Below are 13,548 nucleotides of genomic sequence, written 5' to 3'. Positions count from 1 at the left end.
CCGCCAAACGGGCCGAGCAAATAGGCCCCCTGGCGGGAGCGTGAGTAGCAAAGTTGCACGCGGGAGTTGGGGACCGGGGAGAAAACGCCGCTGTGCGTTCCGAGGGTGGCGGCCTTCGCCGGACGCTGCTCGTTGGGGCCAGATGTTTGCAGACCTGGCCGTCTGGAAGCGCACTGAGGGAATTCGGGGGTCCTGGAGTTCACCCTTTAAGATACATCTGGGGTGGAGATGGAGTGAGAGAATAGAGGGAAGTGGGTTGATTTATTTTGAATTCAGATTTGCCGGGACTTGCGGGAAGGGAAAAGTTTATTTGGTTACTACTAAAAAAAAAAGACCTGTCCCAGATAAATCAAAATGTGAACATTTATTCTGAGTGGTGGGAATATGGGTATCTGTATGTATTCTTTTGTGCGCTTCTGCAACTTTTACATTTGGAGAAACATTTTTTTAAATTCACCCTCAAAAAATAATTTCATCATCCTTATCTTGGGGTTATCTCTCTTGAACTCGGGAGGTTATATAATCGTCGGAACAGTTACCCTGATTCTAGCCAGAACAAAGGTGACGAGCGTGTGCAGCAGAGAAAGGCAGAATTTGCAGATTGCGCGCGCCGCAGCTCGAGGCCGCGAGAGCGGAGCGAATTTGCAGGAGCAGACGGCGCGGGCGGGTCCTGGCTTCTGCAGACACGCGGGGAAACCCTGGCCCCCCAAGTGCATCCCTCTCCGGGAGGTCCCCCAATGCGCCACCTCCGGGGCTGCGCGTCGCCTTCAGCTGGGTTTGGAAGTGCAGCCTGCACTCAGCAAACACATCTGCTCTCTTCCTGACCTTTTCATTTATGTGGTTTTTTTCCTGCAGCGCTTTACAGTTTGCAAAGCCCTTTCCCTTCCCAGAGAAATTAGTTTTGTTTCTCAAGGTGCACAGGATGCACGAATTCCTATCCCTGAATGCCATCGAGGTGATTGCGCCACCGGGGCAGCCATCCTCGGGAGCGGCCTGGGCCGGGTGCGGGCTCCTTGCTGCGGGTGCGGGGCGTTGAGGTCCCGGGCTCCCCTTGCGCGGCTGAGCGGCTCACTCCACTGTCCCCGGTCGCCACCTCGCTCTCCCGTGCTGCAGCTCTGTCCACCAGAAGAAACACAAGTGTCGCTTGTCAGCCCTGGGCACGGAGCCCAGTTGATCCGGAGCCGATGCCCAGGGCTGTTGTGAACGGCTGGCTGTCAAGGTCGGGGTGGCTCTGCCGGAGTCCGCGAGACTTTGGGCTCCTCCCGAGCAGGCCGCATCATGGCAAAGGCAGTTAGAGCAGCAATATGAAAGACAGAGATTCATTCAGCAGACAAATATTTATGGAGCCCCTACTCTGTGCCAGGCATTGTTCTAGGCGGAGAAGCAAGGGTGAGCAAGATAGACAAGGCCCTTCTCTCATGGAGAGTTCTCTAGTAAGCCAGACAGACAATAAACAAAGACGCAAATAAAAATATCAGCTTCTGATAAGTGCGGTGGGAAAAAAAAACACCGCACTCATTGTCTTAGTGTGTGACAAAAATTATCCCAAGACAATCCTAGGAACTATGTCCTATTCCTATCACACCCATTTTACAGATGAAGAAAGTGAGAGGCAGAGAGGCTGGGTTGTTTGCTGAAGGTCACACAGCTAGTGAGTTACGGAGCCAGGGCTGGAACTCAGGACAGCCAGAAACAAAAGCCTGTGTTCATATGTAATACATCACGGTTGTGAATCCCTAGCACCTAGCACAACCCTGGCACACACTAGACACAGAACAAATGTGGAACCCAGTGGAACGATCTCCGCGTGTCTCTACCCACAGGAAGAGCACTGTAATTTTCCATACACAGTTGCAGGTATGTTACCATCTGTTGACACCATCAGGGCTGGCGGAGGAATTCAGACAGGACTGGGACATGGGGAGGGCCTCTGTTCACACACCATTCTCCCCTGGGCTACTCCCCTCCAGAGTCCAGTTTTGCTGGCACGTGTCTAAGCGAATTAGCTGGCTCTGGACCTGAGAGACGTGTGAGCCCAGAGGGTAGTCCTGATCAGCTCCCAGGCACCAGCACACAACTCGGAGGAAAGAACTGATCCCCTGTTGGCCTTTTCCTGTCATTATTGACACTAGTGGCCTCCCTAAGGACCAGCAGACAAGCATTTGCCAGAAAGGCTACTGTCTATCGGGTGGAATGTCCTTTCCCCTTTCTAGGCCTCAGTTTGCCTATCTGTAAAAGGAGGAGAATGGATTAAAATGTACTTTTCGAACTGTTTTCCTTGGATCCACAGAGCTTTCTTAGGGAGCCGCTGAAGATGATGGGGAGCCGATGGGGTTCTGGTCCCCAACCCCTCAAGTCAACCGAACAGAAGCATGGCACACAGAAAGCACTCCATCAATATTAACTATTATTGCTATTATCTGTTTTAGACATTGACCTTCCATGTACAATTTGAAGATGGAGGCTGTGGCTAAAATATTTGTGAAACAATAGTATTTCTAAGGATACTTTAGGCTTTGAGGGGAATCCCAGTGACTAAAGGGACCAGGCGGATAGCATGAAAAAATTAAGCTAGGTGGATAGGTAGTGTGGTGAACTGGAGAGCGCAAGTCTCATCTAAGGAGTGGCCACTTCCCAGTTTCAGTCCACTGGGGCCGTGTGGGAAACTGGGGCCCAGTGTGGCCAGATCCTCTGAGTTGTCGGGAGAACTTGAACATACGGATTTTTATGTGAAATGTTTCCATTTTAAAAAGTTCGTCATGAACTCAAATTCTTCTAAAATACTGTGTGAGGCCAACAAAGCATATCTGGGCTCTGTTCTAGAAGGTTGGGGGTGAACTCTTCCCCCTCCCTTTTCCGAATTCAATGAACATTAGGATTATTGTTAAATGATTCAAAGAAATGGTGTTGATAAGGTTTGTCAGCAAATCTGGACCTACCTGGGTATTCTGGAGGTTTTGTACAAAGTAGGGAACCATGGGAAAAAATGTGGATGAAAGCCCTTTGACAAAGTCCACAGCTTTATTTTAACGTCCTGTGGTATTACCAGCAGACGCTGGTACTCTCTTGGCAAATGTTCATTGAGGCCTTACTCTGTATGAGAAGCTGGGGACACAGCAGTGAGCAGACCAGCATAGTCCCTGCCCTCATGGAACTCTTGGTCTAGTGGAGGAGACAGATAGGAACAGAGAAACCAATTAAAGAAGATAATGTCAGAGAGTGGTGAGTTTTGTGAGAGAATCAGAAGGGGTCATGTGAACACAGACAAGAGGGACTCTGAGGATTTGACATTTGAGTCAAGATCTGAAGGATGAGAAAGGCAAAGTCCTGGGAAGAACTACGTAGCAGAAGAGTATTCCCAAAAGAGGGAACAGCAAGTGCAAAGGGCCTGAGGTAGGAATAATCTTCCAGAGTTGGAAGAATGGAGAGAAGGCCAGAGTGGCTGGAGTGCTGTGTGAGAGGGAGGGTGTTAGGAGGGGAAGTTGAAGAAGTGGGCAAAGGCCAGACCACTTGGTGGCCACCGGAAGACATTCAGAGTATATTCTAAGCCTAATGGGAAATTACTATAGGGTTTAGGCAGAGGAGTAACATGATCTAATTAGTTTTTTAAATAAGCTTTTTATTTTGAAATAATTTTAGATTTATGGAGAAGTTGCAAAGAGAGTACAAAGAGTTCCCATATACCTTTCCCTCAGTTTCCCCTTGATGGTAACATCTTACACCACTGTGGCATTGCTCTTAATTTTTCAAGATTCTTAAATCATAAAGAAGTTTTGGATCGTAGAATATCACATAACATCATTACCCACAGAGCGTCTTCTCCTAAATAAGATCTGATTTCCTCTTTGAAAGAGCCCTTTGCTGTCTGTGAGGAGAAGGGACTATAGGTGAGCAGGAGTGGAAGCTGTGAGGTTGGGAGGGGCTGATGGGAAATGTGGCATCACGGCTCTGAGCCTCAGTTTCCTCACCTACAGACTGGGGACAATATCACCCATCTCAGGCTATCGTGAGCATGTAGCTGGGGAGATAGTAATAAAGAGGACAATGACGATGATGATGATAATAATAATAGCTAGCATTTATTGAGTGCTTACTGGATGCCAGTCTCTGTGCTCATGCCTTTCATGCATGATCAGGGAGAGCAGATTCTCTGGAATGTTCCCAGAAGCCTTCTCCGAGGAAGAGGATTTAGACGGGTCTTTCAAAATCTCTTGAACCATCCTTGGTCCCCATGGAGTCTGTTGATGTTGGGTGTGTCTGTCTTTGAGAAGGCCCCGAATATACTTCCATCTGGACTTACCCAACAGGGAGATTACAGTGATTATCGCCTTGCTAAATGTTCCTTAGCTTCATGAAATGACTCACCCCATGGTTGGGAAAGCAGCAAGCTGTCCTGGTATCTGGAGGGTGGATGGCACTGTCGTCTGGAGCTAAGTCTGGCACAGGGAGGCTAAGTTTAGAGCGGGGTCTCTCATCCTGGGCTCCACTGACAGTCTGGGCCAGATGGTTCTCTGTTGTGGGGCTGCCTGTGGGCTGTAGGGGGTTAGCAGCATCCCTGACCTCCACCCACTAGGGGTAGCACAGCCCCCCTCCCCAGTTGTGACATTTAAAGATGTCTCCAGGCACCACCACATGTCCCCTGGGAGGTCAAAATTACTCTCCCCACCCCAGTTAAGAACCACTGCTTTGGAGCACTTGGGGCGTGCGGCAAGGTGGCTCTGAAATTGTTTTGTTCTGTCACCCTTAACCCTATGTGTTAAGTGCTTTGCCAGAGTAGCTTCTTTGAGTACTAATACTAACAGCCGTCATTTATTCGGTATTTACTGTGTGCTAGGCATTGACCTCACTCTTGCTTTATTTCTGTCTGCCAGCTTTGTTCCTACTTTATGCATAGAGTAAGTCATTATTCCCATTTTACAGTTGGAGAAACCAAGGTTCGCAGAGGTTAGATGACTTGCCCAAAGACACACAGTTAAGAAGTGACAGAGCCTGGATTTGAACCCAGATTCGTCTGACACCAGAGGCCATGCTCTCTAACTACCTGGCTATGCTGAGCCTCTGAAGCCAGGGGTGTTAGAAAATCATGTGGGAGGAAATATTTCATAAACTGTAAAGTGCCGTTCTAGTATCAAGTAGGAGAAGCAGCATGGAGAGAACGTGTTCGGGACTCACAGATTGGAAAAGCCAAGTTCTAGCCCAGAGTCCGCACATGACTCATTGCGTGGCCTTGAGCAAGTCACTAACTTGGCTTACTAGGTGAAACTGCTCGATGAGCCCAGCCCCACCCTCTCCCACAATGGGGAGATGGCACTTTGAGCAATAATGGTATCGGGGAGGCACAGTGCGGGGAGATCTGCACACCTGTTCTTGTTTAACTTTCTCCTCTCACTCTGAGAGGCACAAGCCCTCCCCCTCTTTTTGAATTGAGATGAAATTCACGTAACATAACACTAACCATTTTATAGTGTACAATTCAGTGGCATTTAGCACATTCACAATGTTGTGCAAACATCACCTCTATCTAGTTTCAAAACATTTTCATCACCCCCAAAAGAACCCATTAGCAGTTACTCCCCATTCCTCCTTCCTCCCAACTCCTGGCCACCCACCAGTCTGTTTCCTCTCTCTCTGTATTTGCCTATCTTGGATATTTCATGTAAGTAGCATCGTAGAATATGCGACCTTTTGTGTCTGACTTCTTTTTTTGTGTGTGTGAGGAAGATCAGCCCTGAGCTAACCTCCATGCCATTCCTCCTCTTTTTGCTGAGGAAGGCCGGCTCTGAGCTAACATCTATTGCCAATCCTCCTCCTTTTTTTCCCCAAAGGACCAGAGATAGCTGTATGTCATAGTTGCACATCCTTCTAGTTGCTGTATGTGGGACGCAGCCTCAGCATGGCTGGAGAAGCAGTGTGTCGGTGCGTGCCCGGGATCCGAACCCGGGGTGCTAGTAGCAGAGCGCGTGCACTTAACGGCTAAGCCACGGGGCGGCCCCTGGCTTCTTTCTTAACATCATATTTCTGAGGTTCATCAACATCATAGCACGTGTCAGTACTTCATTCCTTTCTATGGCTGAATCGTATTCCATTGTATAGGTAGACCACATTTTGCTTATCCATTCATCCATCGATGGACCTTTGGCTTGTCACAGCCCTTTTTTCAGATGAGGGACATGAGACCCAGGAAAGTTAAATGACTTCCCCAACATCACGGAGTCAACAGACAAGCTGGCAACACTGGATTTTAAACTACAAAGACCAAACTGCCTTTTACCTGTATCAGAAATTTCTTAACTCTGGTTCATTAGGAAAACGTTTTTAATGAACTATTTAAAACTTAGAGCAAAGTACAGGTTGATGATGAAAAAAAATTTTAGTGGACTATTTAAAGCTTAGAGCAAAGCTTAGATGACTCTGTTCACACTCTGGAGTTAACCAATGTTAACTTTTGGCCATATTTGACTGAGACGTTTTTAGGTAACACAGAAAGGAAGCATTATAGTTAGACTCCCTTTGAACTCCCTCTCCATTCTGCTCGCTTCCCCTCCCCTTCCCCAGAGGCAGCTTAGCCTAAGATGGTTGTGCAGGTGATTCTGTTTTGACCAGTTTACAACAACACATAAACAAACTGACAATCAACTCACACCCCCCTAAGGGGCAAATAGAATGTGTTTTTACACAGCCAGATGTATTCACTTTAAAAGGCTCTCCTTGATTCTGAGAGTAGGGCTCTCCAACTTTATATTAAAATGTCCTTCCCAGTAAAAAATGGTGGTGATAGTGACAGATAGCTATTTTTGTAAAGTCTCATTTGGCAAAAGAAAAAATCCAATAATAGGAGGATGGAAAAATAACTTGTGGCATGTTTATGCAGTGATGGAAATGAATGAAACCAAGCTACATGTATCAGTATGGATACATCTGGAAGCTAGTGTCAAGTGAGCAAAAGCCATCTGGGGAAGGATTAGGACTGTATGATACTGTTTACATAAAAGTTTAAAATGACAAAACAATATTATATATTTAAGGCAGTGTTTTTCAAAATTTGGGGGGCCACAATGTGCTGTAAGAACAATACTTTATGTCAACCCAGTACACATACACACAGATGTAAAACCTGAACAAAAATTTCGCAAGACAATACTTAGCTTATAGCACGTGCTACACTCTGATTATTTTTTATCCTATCCCATTCTATCCTATCTTTATTTTTAAAATGGTGGTTGTGACCTTTAAGTTGACTTTACAACGTACTAAAGGATTACAATCCGCAGTTTGAAAAATACTGGTTTAGGAATAGACACCATGCAGTAAAAGTGTAAAGACATACGAGGAAGAAACATCATATTCAGGAAAGTGTTTCCATGTAGTAAAAATATAAAGACACATTTCTGAAACACATCATATTTAGGAAAGGAGAAAGCAAGAGATTGTGGAGGGGTCCACAGGGGGTGCAACTTTCTTTCTAATGTTTTGTTTCCTAAATTGGAAGGTGGTTTTTAAAATAGACTTTATTGAGGTACAACTTACATGCAATAAAACACACCCATTTTAAGTGTGTGGTTCAATGAATTTTGACCAACGAACACACCCATGTAACCACAACGGCAATAAGATATTATAGAACATTTCCGTCACCCCCAAAATTTCCTCCATGCCCTTTTGTAGTCAACTCCCTCCATCCCCCTGCAACCCTCAGTCCCAGTCAAAGACTGATTTGCTTTCTGCCAGTATAGATTAGATTTATCTTTTCTAGAGTTTTAGATAAATGGGATCGTACAGAGTGGGCTCTTTTTGTGTCTGGTTTCTTTTACTCAACATAATGTTTTTCAGATTCAACGAGCTGTGTGTGTCTGTAGTCTATTCCTTTTTATTTCTGAGTAGATCCATAACATGGGTAGATAAGAATATGTTTATCCATTCACGGTTGTTTCTAGTTTTTTATTATGTATCATTTTTATGCCTGAGATGGTTTATTAAAAAATAAATATACAATATGAGATAGTTTCAAAAAAGAAAAAGAAAGGGGAATCACAAAAAACAGAAATAATGATAAACATACTGTGTGACGTCCCGCTGCCCTACCCCCATTATTCTGGCAATTTTTCCGGTGTCAAACCCCCAAGTCAATGCTTCCTCGCCAGCACTCTGGAAACCACTGAATGCTGCCCACAGCGGAAGCTGATGACCGGCCACTGGGCAGGGAGACCAGTGGTCCCCGGAGACCATCTTGGTTTCTGCACTGACCTGGCCTTTTCGCCTAGGAAATATCGATTGCAATAAAGGGGCTGCTGGCTTGGCTTAGAAAGATCCTTCTGTGGCTCTCTGATCTGTGTGGCCTGGAACGCCCGGCCCTCCAGCTCCCTTACTGAGGATCAGAGCCACACATTGATGGTTTCTGGAAGAAGTGCTTTCCACCAGCCCTTCCATCTGCCCACACACTGGCCCCCACCCGGCCTGGCAGGGAAGCTCTGTCCAGATTTCAGGGCCCTCCAGAGCCAAGCCAGAGCAGGCTCCCTGGGCCTGACTCAGAGCAAATTGTCTTTTTTGGCCTATGTGTTCAAACCTCATCTCTTTACAGCCCTGAAATTACAGTCAAGCTGTGGCCTTAGAGACAGTTGGGAAAAGAGGGCTAACCCTGGGGAGGGCAGAGGGCTGTGAGTAGGCTCAGAGCAGCCAGTTCCGAGCTGCCGGCCACCCCTCTCTGGGTTCACCTCCAAAGGCCATTCTCCACCACTTCCAAGTCTGGCTGGTGTTTGCCTGTTACCTGGAATCAAACCCCAGCTCTGTCCCCTCAGTGGTTGGGTGGCCTTGGGCAAGTGACATCTCTGCTTAGTTTTGTCATCTACAAAGTAACAATAGTGCAGGATTGAAAGAAATAATGTGTGTGGACTGCTTAGCATAGTACCTGAAACACAGTGTAATGGGTTGTATTTTCTGAAATTGGCCATGACAGTATTTCCCACAATGGTCCCACTGGCTCTTCTAGAACCTCACCACTCCCCTGTCAAGAGAAGGAATCTAGGTTTCCCCTTCTTGAGTCTGGGCGGGACTGTGACTGCAGTGGAAGTGATGCTATGTGGCTTCTGAGGCCTCAAAATGTAATAAATGCCGTCACTCTCTCCTGGCCTGAAACAAGTCAGACAGAGAAAGACAGACATTCTCTGTTCTCACCCATATGCCAAATCGAGAAAAGCCTAACTCCTAGAAATAGAGTGGAGTGGCAGTTGCCAGGGGCTGGGGGCTGTGGGGAATGGAGAGATGTCCGTCAAAGGGTACAAACTCCCCGCTGTAAGAGAAATAAGGTCTGGGGACCTAATGCACCGCGTGGTGACTATAGTTAACAATAGTGTATCATGTACTTGAAAGTGGTTAAGAAAGATCTTAAACGATATCCCCCCCCACACACAAAATCGTAATTATGTGAGGGGATGGAGGTGTTAACTAATCTAATGGTGGTAATCATTTTGCAATATATCCGTGTATCTATATCATCACGTGGTACACCTTAAACTTGCATGTGTTGTATGTCAATAATATCTCAATAAAACTGGGGGTGGGGGGAAGGTAGCATAGCTTCCTCCTGGCTCTCTTTCTCTTGGGCCACTTGCTCTGGGGACCCTGCCTCTGTGCTGTGAGGAAGCCAGGCCACATGCAGAGGCCCGTGCAGGTGTTCTGGCCGCAGCCCCAGTTGTGGTCCCAGTTAGCCAGCATCAACCATCAGACGTGCGAGTGAAAAGTTTTCAGATGATTCCAGCACCAGAGTGGTCGTCGAACCCCACCGGCTGATGCCGAGTAGAGCAGAGATGAGCTGTCCCCACAGAGCTCTGCCCAAATGGAAGACTTGTGAGCTACATAATTGGTCACGATTGCTTTAAGTCACTAAGTTTCGGGTGTTTTGTTACACAGCAGTAGACAACCAGAACACACAAAGGCCACAGTAGACCTTGGAGTACCATTATTGACCCCTCTGTTTCGCTCTCACATCACGCTCCTCATCCATCAGCAAATCCAAACACATCCCAAAGCCAACCCCTCTAGTCCCAGCCACTGTCACCTCTCGCCTGGAGGGCTAAAGTAAACTGTTAGGACTCCTGCCTTCCTGCTGTGTCTTCTCCATCGGGCAGGAACGAGCCCTTAGAAACAGAAATATGTCCCTCCCTGCCCCAAGCCTCCAGTGGCTTCTAGTCAAACTTGGAATAAAGTCCAAACAGTGGTGTGCTGGTAAGTCCACTGTCCGAGAAAAGAAACACCAACCCTGATTTCTAGCCTTTGGCAATTTTTGTGTGGAAATACTCTCATTACCATCAATTTCGAGCTATCAGTGCAACATCACCCCGCTCTTGGGAGTCGGTAAGAGCCGCCTCCGGCACAGCCTGGCTGCCAGGCTGCGTCACATCTCCAGTCGCAGACCCGACCACCTTCCCCATTGTCACCGGCAGCCACTCTGGCCTCCTAGCTATGCCTCCAACATCCCAAGTGCGTTCCCCTCTTAGAGCTGTTCCTTGGACAGATATTTGCTCCCTCGCTCCATTCAAGTCTCTGCTCAGCTGTCACCCTGTCAGAGAGGACCTCCCTGACTACCTGCCTAAAATAGCTCCCTCCTCGACCCTTCCATCGTGTTTTCTCCCCTTCCCTTGCTCTACTTTTCTCCACATCACTCGTCACTACCTGCCATCGCATTCTCTCTTTGTCTGTGTTCTGTCCCCATGCAGGCAGGGATCTGTGTCTGCTTGGTTCACTGCTGTATGCCCAGTGCCTGGCTCATACAAGGTGCTCAGCAAAAATTTGTCAAATAAGCAAACAAACAAGCTATTCATATCATAGCTGAGAAATGGGGTAACAAGAGTTGGGGGCAGGGCCGGCCCCGTGGCTTAGCGGTTGAGTGTGCGCGCTCTGCTGCTGGCAGCCCGGGTTGGATCCTGGGCGCGCACTGACGCACCGCTTCTCCGGCCATGCTGAGGCCGCGTCCCACATACAGCGACTAGAAGGATGTGCAGCTATGACATACAACTATCTGCTGGGGCTTTGGGGGAAAAAATAAATAAACAAAATTATATTAAAAAAAAAAGAGTTGGGGGCAGAATTCACTGAAATGATGCAGGTAAATTCTTCACCAGCACTGGCCTCTGAGTAGGTGTGTGTTACAATGTTGCTGTTTACCTCATGTCACAGGCCTGGCTGAGGCCCAGGGAAAAGCACCTGGGGACAGTGAGGAGCGATGGCCATCTGTGGGGCATCTGAGGGGGCAGAGCAGGCTAGCAAAGCAGCCCCCAGGGCCGGGACATTCACTCTGGCCGCGTGGCTTTACAGGCTAAGGAAGAGACAGCACCCAAGGGAACTTGAGGCTTATTTTCATGGTGGGAATGGAGGTGGAGAATAAATGGCTCTTCACTTTTTATTTTCCAAAGTCCCAAATCAACATTGCAACATCAGCAATAGGAATAAAAACGAAAAGAATAATCATCTCCCTTTCCCCAAACCACCACCCATATTCTTACTCTGGTTTTTCTTCGTTTGTTTTGTAGTTATATTTAAAAACAAAAACAAAGTCCTGATCTTTTAGTGATAGCTACTGAAATATTTATGGACGAAATGACATGATGTCTGGGATTTGCTTCCAAGGAATCTGTCTGTAAGACGGGTTCTCCAGATACAGGCGCTGAGACAGAGTTTGGGGTGCGAGATGTATGTACTGCTTTGAAAATACACAATGATTTATTTATTGTTCAGTGTAAAAGGGAAAGTTGCAGAGTAGTATATAAAACATAATCCTGTTTGTGTAAAATAAGAAGTAGGAAGATATTATATATCCTTGTATAGAAAATTCTGGAAGATCTACAAGAAACTGTCAACAGTGGGGAGTGGGATTGAGTGGGGACAGGTGTCTCCGTTCGCCTTGCCACCTTCTGCATTGTTTGAATTTTTAAAGTATTGGACATACGTTACTTATACAACAGAAACTCATGTTAAAATGTTGGCCACTATTGTTAGTCTATCTTTTAAAAATATTTAGCAATCTGCTATTCATTTTTAAATAATGCAAATAATACATGTGCTATGGGCTGAATTGTGTTCCCCCAAAATTCATATGTTGAAGTCCTAACCCCCAGTACCTTAACGTGACTGTATTTGGAAATAAAGTCTTTAAATTAAGGTAAAATAAGGTCATTAGGGCGGGCCCTAATCTAATATGACTGGGGTTCTTATAAGAAGAGGAAATTTGGACACAAACATGCACAGAGGGAAGAGTAGGAGAATACACAGGGAGCACATGGCCATCTACAAGCCAAGGGGAGAGGCCTCAGAAGAAACCAACCCTGCTGACACCTTGATCTTGGATTTTGGCCTCCAGAATCGTAAGAAAATAAATTTCTGTTGTTTAAACCACCCTGTCTGTGGTACTTTGTTATGGCAGCCCGAGCAAACAAATAGGACATGTCAAGTATTTGGAAAATATAGAGACGTGGAAAGGATAAAGTCACACATAATCCCACTACCCAGCAAAACCCGCAGGAAACAAGGGGCTCGGACCACTCTCTCACCTCTGCACTGGGGACGAGTTTCTGGCTTGTTGCCTTCAGAAACCTGGGAGGGATTTTGTATCTGAAGAGCCTGCTTCAACACAGGCTGGATGGCGTTTGACCTTTTCAGATTGCTGTGGGCTTTTTATTGCAAGGAGATGCTTCCTTTATAAGGTGATAAAAATCTACTCCAAAGAATTTGATTGTGACATGATTTAGAGTAGGAGTCAGCAAACTTTTTCCATAAAGGGCTAGACAGTAAATATTTTTTGACTTTGTGGGCTCAACAGTCTCTGTGGCAAATACAGTCATGCACTGCATAAGGATGTTTTGGTGAACACTGGACAGCATATATGATGGTGGTCCCATAAGATTAGTACCATAGAGCCTAGGCGTGTGGTAGGCTGTACCATCCAGGTTTGTGTATGTATGATGTTCACACAGTGATGAAATCGTGTTAACCACCCATTTCTCAGAAGGTACTCCTATCATTAAGTGACACATGACTGTCCTCAACTCTGCCACTGTAACACTAAAGCAATCATAGACATTATGCAAATGAATGGGTGTGGCTGTGTGCCAATAAAACTTTATTTACAAAAACATGTCCTAGACTGACTCATGGCCCAGTCTGACAACCCTCAGTTTACAGTTATGATTTACTTTTTTTTTCCCCTCTCTTTTTGCTGAGGAAGACTGGCCCTGGGCTAACATCTGTGCCCATCTTCCTCTACTTTATATGTGGGACGCCTGCCACAGCATGGCTTGATAAGTGGTGCATATGTCCGTACCTGGCATCCAAACCTGCAAACCCTGGGCCGCTGGAGTGTGTGAACTTAACTACTATGCCACCGGGCCAGCCCCAGTGATTTACTTTTTAATTTAATATTTTAATTAGAAGCAACAATTTCTCCTTAAGGAGAAAGTCTCAGTTGGAGCTCATAAGTCTTTAATAGTGTCCTAACTCTGACAATCTCTTTTTATTATTTTTTGCTGAGGGAGATTGTCTGAGCTAACATCCATGCCA

Source organism: Ceratotherium simum, chromosome 35 (assembly GCF_057802395.1).
Source record: "Ceratotherium simum simum isolate JZ-2026a chromosome 35, ASM5780239v1, whole genome shotgun sequence".
NCBI lineage: Eukaryota > Metazoa > Chordata > Mammalia > Perissodactyla > Rhinocerotidae > Ceratotherium > Ceratotherium simum.
This window is presented reverse-complemented; position numbering follows the sequence as displayed.